Source organism: Lactuca sativa, chromosome 1 (genome assembly GCF_002870075.4).
Source record: "Lactuca sativa cultivar Salinas chromosome 1, Lsat_Salinas_v11, whole genome shotgun sequence".
NCBI lineage: Eukaryota > Viridiplantae > Streptophyta > Magnoliopsida > Asterales > Asteraceae > Lactuca > Lactuca sativa.
In genome coordinates, this window is record NC_056623.2 from 223,123,449 (window position 1) to 223,129,848 (window position 6,400).

General features: G+C 34.3%; 1 pseudogene; it reads right to left on the bottom strand.

Moving 5' to 3' along the window:
- Positions 1 to 218: 218 nt before the first annotated feature.
- LOC111904851 (calcium-transporting ATPase 8, plasma membrane-type-like) lies at positions 219 to 3,438 on the bottom strand (annotated as a pseudogene).
- Between the last annotated feature and the right edge of the window lie 2,962 nt (positions 3,439 to 6,400).

A 6,400-nucleotide genomic window follows, 5' to 3' on the forward strand; every position in this document is an offset into this window, starting at 1 on the left:
ATCTTATAAATGAAGATGACACACATTTTTGCTTATCATAATTTTAAATGTTTAAAAAAATATTATTTATAGATATACTAATTTTCAAATTAAATAACACATTTAAAAGTCTCATAATGCAAAATAAAATACTTATATCACAAAACAATCCATTTCATGAAATAAATTTACTAATATTCAAAATAAATCACATTTAATTGTTATTTTATTAACATGAGTCAAACTAGAAAAACAAATCTTCCTAATCTAAATAACAAAATACATAAAACACAAACTATTTCGGAAAGGAGAAGGCAGAGAGACTGCTTCCATACAATTATCCGTTTGACTGCAACACCACCTCGTGTTTTCTCTGAGTTGAATGGGGATGCATAAATAACTGAACACTCTGACCTCACGACATCAAAATTCATTCCAAGATGCAATAATTACAGAAATGATGAGCATCACCTAAAAATAAAATCAAGGATACAAAACAAGATTCTATCCCCAACATATGAACCAAGAACTAACTAACCTTAACCCCCCATTGAAGTATGGCCTTCTCTGTTGGAGATCCAGAAACCTCAACATCTCTGCCTCCCTATTAATTAAGCACCAAACGAACATTGACAGTGATTTTTTTTGATAATTGATTAAAGATCACTAACACCAAGAAAAAAAAGGTATAGAAGAGGATTGGTGCTCTTGTAAGGAACATATTCAAAATACGTACCTCAGGGGAAAATACACTGCTACTTGTATTGTGAGCTACACTTTCAACAAGAAGAGATACAATCTTTGGAGGTAATGTTGACGTGTCATTTGGTGGATCATTTTTCTTCCCACAAATATAAGCCTCGATCAGTCATCTGAATAAAGCAAAAACATGAGATAAATAAGGTAAAAGAATGAAGGATTTTTACTTCTCAGATGTCAAAATAAAGAGAAAAGAAATGAAAGGAGATTCCCTCTAACTATCTAATATATGAACAGAAGATTGGCACTTAATACTAGAATAAAATAATAAAATATGCAAGAATCATGAAGTTACCAAGAAAAGAAAAATATCCCACCAAATTCAAAGTCAATATTCCAGTTTTATCACTGCAAATTGTAGTTGCGGAACCCATCATTTCACAGGCAGATACCTAATCTGCACATACAAAATTACCAAAAACATAAAACAAAATACATACAACTATACAAGTCAATGAGAACAAAATATCAATATACCAATGATTTGTCCGACATCATTTTTCTCATTGAGTATGGAAGCCTGTAATTATATATAATTAACATTTTAGTCATCCAAAACTCAGATTAAAGAAATGGTTTATAGAAAATGGACAACTTATGTTGAAGTGACAACTAATGGAAGCCCTTCTGGCACTGCAACATAAACAATAGCTACCTATAGACACCTCAATAATTACAAAGTTGAAAATGAAAATAAATTAGAATATATATGTAGAAGATACATACTACAACAGTGAAAATTTTGACTACTCCATCCATAGCATCCTTGACACTAGTTTTACCAGTAATAAACTCTACTTTTCCCTCATCATCCTCTATGTATCCAGTGAAAAACCTAGCAAGCAGAAAAGGCAATTATACCCATGCAACTTTGAATTACCTAATGAGAAGGATGACAAGAACGGATACGGCTACCAAAAGCCCAATCTTACCAATAAACATTGCCACTCCACTCAAACGCACCTACCAAAACACATAATCAATACATTTATGAATTAAAACCTAAAGTTTTTGTATAAGATATTGTAAACAACTTGATGATAGTTTTAAGACTTGTTGCGTGATTTTTTAATTTTATAAGGTTAGAGCATGTTTAGAGAACTAACCTGTAATGGTCTTTCCTCATCAATATCATTATTTGAGATGCTAGCCATAAACAATCCCCATTCTGTATTCATTCCAACACTAGTGACCTGAATGTGGTTACATAAGTGAAAAATTGTCAGCAATGGGATGAAGGAGAATGATAAAAATTTAGGTCCACATAAAAATGTTATTGATGCAAATCTTTATTCTATAAGTTGACCAAGAAGTGGGAATAGGATAAAGTTAAGGAATTTCTAAACATCACAAGATCGAACAGATTGTCACTTATCTCTTGACAAGAACTGGAAGGATCTACTCCTTTAGAAGATGGTAAATCTGATAAAGCCCTGATGAAAAAGTCACTGGTTATGAACTAACATTGGGTGTCAAAATGTATGTGTTGTGATTTGTGACATAACCACCACAAAAAGACCATGTGGTGTTGGTGTTGGTGGTGGCATCAATGGTGTGGTGGTGGTGGAGGTAGGGGAGGTGGGGGTGGTGGGGCGGTGGTGGTGGCAGTGGTGATGGAAAAAAAATATCACACAGGGTTAGAACTTACAAAACATCTTCCAAAATCAGAAGCTATTTTTTTGTCTTTTGGAAAAAGAGGTCAAAAAGACTTTTTTTATGTATTTTTGCATGGGATTAGAATGATTAAGTCTTACCATCATAGTACTACAGCCATCAGCCACCTTGCACCCAGCCATTAAATCAACCTATTCCATCATTTTTTTAAAAGTTACATTATCTACCCTTGAAAACTAGAGAATCGAAATAAAACACAATGTAATCAACATAAATTTATGAAAACTTATAGTGTGACTCTCTCCAGTCATACTTGATTCATCAATAGAAAGAGAGTAACCAGAAATGAAAATCCCACCAGTTGGAACCTGGTTTATGAATGAAATGTAAACAAGGGAAAAAACGGAAATCACAAGAAATGAGAAACATATTACCTGGTCGCGTATCATAAGATGTATGACATCACCCACAACAATATCAAATATTGAAATCATCATCCTCCTTCCACCTCTTACAACCTTGCAGTATCATATCTTTGTTTATCAACAAAGAAACATATGATAGTATGAAAAGATCAATACATTGATTAAAAACCCACCTGACACTGTATGTTCTGCTTCTCCTCATTCAAGTTTTGAAATTTAAATGAACTTTTATACTCATGCATGGCATGTTAAAAGATAGCAAACTATGTGAGATAATCTTTTTGTTTATCTTATTCATGATTGGTTTACAAGTCAGAAAACAGAAATAAAGTATCTTTAACAACCATGACAATTATAACACCCAAAGTTATGCTTCCCTCATCATACCATCCTTTGATCCCATGGAGTAGATAACATAAAGATGTCATCTTTCCATAATTGAAACAAATTAAATAACAAAACATATAAATATTAGACTTAAAGATGTTCACTAGCCTTTGTTATTATACCTAGTGCCAAAAGAGCAGCAACCGTTACCATAAAGATGATTAATATGGTGTCTCCACAACCATCATACAGAAACCTCTATCAAATGCATATTACACAACGATTTTAATTTAGATTAAGTTATATTCAAATAATGAGTATTATCGATTCATTTGCCTTTAGAGAGAAAAAATGTACAGATAAATTATCAACAGTATGTGGGAACAAAACTAAAAAGGAAAAACCATGTAAATGGGAAAGAGAAGAGGAAGGCGATGTTGATGCACTTTTTCCAATTGCTAATGTTTAGTATTATTTTTAAAGAGTAAAAGGTAGATGATGGATCATAGAGAACCATACATCCGTTTTACTAAAACTAGGAAGAACAGGGGCAATAGAAAGTGCTGCTTTGCCTTTAAAAATTGCATAGTCTGCAAATATACTAAACATTAACTTATATACCATTTTACCCTTACTTACCTATCCAATTGTTGTTCTTCTACGTAAACTTGGATTTGAATCATCTTCATCTTCAGCAACACTATACCTACAAACCAGGAACAGCTAAAACTATACTTAAAGAAACACAAGAAAATTGCTATAAAGTGTATAGACGTGTAATATTAACAATCAAATGCAGAATACAAGTGAAGTTTACTTATTGACTTTCCTGATCTGATAAGTAAGCATTTCTTCCACTATCCATTCCATATTCATATTCAAAAGACTGATATTTATTCCCATTAGCAGCTAGGGACTCCTGACGCTTCAAGTCATTTAAATGTCAAACACGTATGTGATCAGTAAGTCAAAATGACAAGACTTGATCATACATGCCAAAGTTTTTCTTGAAATAAAATGAACATTAACACAATATATAGCTAGAAAAGATTTGGTTATACAGATAACATGAATTTGTAAGAAAAGATACTTGATGCTTCAAGTCATTTATATTTCTCTTTCTTGTTGTATATAAGCAAAACATACACCATCTGTTCCCAAAAAGGAGCGAAGGAAAATTAGCACAATATACAAAAATGTAGAAGAACGTAAGGATCAAAAGGGTAAACAGACATGGCTAATCCCACCGCTATTCCACCAATGTAGAAAAATGTAAAGATGAAATTGAATACAGATCGAGCTCAGATTGGTACGTATCTCTTCAAAATCTGCTTCCCTGTCATGGCTAATCCCACTGCTATTCCACCAATAGCTCCGGCAACAGTCGCCGCCTTGTAAAGCGCTCCAGTCGCTAATCCAGCCACCACACTGTTAATAATATCATCTGCATCCCTAGCCTTAACCATCCCGCTCTCCATACCAGTGTACAACAGTCCGATTACACCCGCACGGTTGCCAATCGTCCGACCTGCATGTCCAAAAGCATTTAAAATCTGAATTATGTTGTTGACTTTATGACAACATAATTGTTATTCTCAAGAACTTCAATAGTCTTCATAATCAATATATAGTGTCAACTTTCAACACTGCAAATCTGGATTAAGCATTTACATTCATGATTCATATTTCTAGATTGCTCGAACTAAGCACCACATGGATGAGTTTGAGAACAAAACTCACTCTTGGAAGCTCAATAATCCATGAGTTTCATCTCTGAATAGATTTTTACATTGTTATGAATTTGGAAGATTTTTATGATTTACTCAGCCATTTCTATTGCTTTTTAAGATTTACTAACCCTTCTTGGTATTTACATTGTAAAATTACTATGAAAAATATTTAATTATACAAAATACATAACATACCACTTTTGCAAAAGCTTCCCATGTTTTGATTTTTTTATTTTGAAACAAACAAAATACCATTAGGGTTAGTAGATACAAAATTACACAAGAGATCAATCACAATTTGAAACGAATTTGAATCAAATTAAGCCAAGTAGCAACACATAAATCAAAGTATTCTGTCTATTAATTAATATCATGAGATAAATCAGAGAAATTAAAGTAAAATCAAGGGTTTAGTTAGGTTACCCCCATTGAACAGTAAGTGCTTCTTAATCCTAGTATTCCATAGGGCGAACAACGTTGACATCCGCATAGACGCGAGATTTAGACATGTTGTTCACAGGTCTGGAGCAGTTGATGGTATTGTAGAGGCAGTGATCGACGATCTGTTGAACGGATGAAGTAGAGAAGTCGTCGACAGATGCTCCTAGGTTGGGGAAAAGGGAAGGGTAGGGCTGGTCGAAGTAGGCAGCAACAACGACCACCGGAGAGGAAGGGAGGAGAAAGAATACCGATAAGAAAAGGAAGAGGAAGAAAAGAAAAATTGTACGTACCGTAGGTTTCTTGAGAGCAAAAGTGGTATGAGGTTTGCGTTTTGCCCTGATTGGCTCCCAATTACCATAAAGTGTTTGGGTTATGCTATTTATTTGAATCCCCTGGTTTAAGAATGTTGTATTTTACACACCATAAACTCTCTCTCTAGCTCCACCATCATTGGTGTAAAGGTGAAAGAACCCACGAAACCATCCTCTATTGTAGCATATTTGGCCGATACTTATTTAATTGTGTGTCGATGAGGGTAGCAACTTAATGAACGAACTTCAAAGAAAACACAATTTGGGTGAGAATCAAGAAAGCACCATATATCATTCTCAAAGTTCTTTTTCCGGCTGCTATTAATTTGAGAGAAGAAGCAGGAGATAGATAATCCATGTTGAATAACTTACCTGAAGTGGATTTAGAGACTCTTTCCATACCAAGTTTTGAGATTACATCTGAATTTTGCTACTGATTAATCGAATTGATCCCTGGGTTTTTGTTCCACCTGAAGGTGAAGACTTTTGATACGAAATCGGATCCTACCTCTACCTCTGTATTGGCTGAATCTTGGAAGAAACTGAAAACCGATTCACGATCGACTGTGAGAACATGGGTGAAGGCAGAGGCCCTAGGGCTTCTTGTTGCTAATTCAAAGATCAACGTCGATGGTAGAAGGTGGAGGCATCAGTAGAGGGAATAATCTAAAAAGAGAGGAGATCAAACCATTTAGTGTGAGGTTCGATGTGGAAGAAATCTCAAACCCTTAACCTTAAACATGATGTGAAGCGATTGATGCATAATTTTCTTTGTCTACGTCAATTCCTCGGGCTCACATAATCGGACGATGCT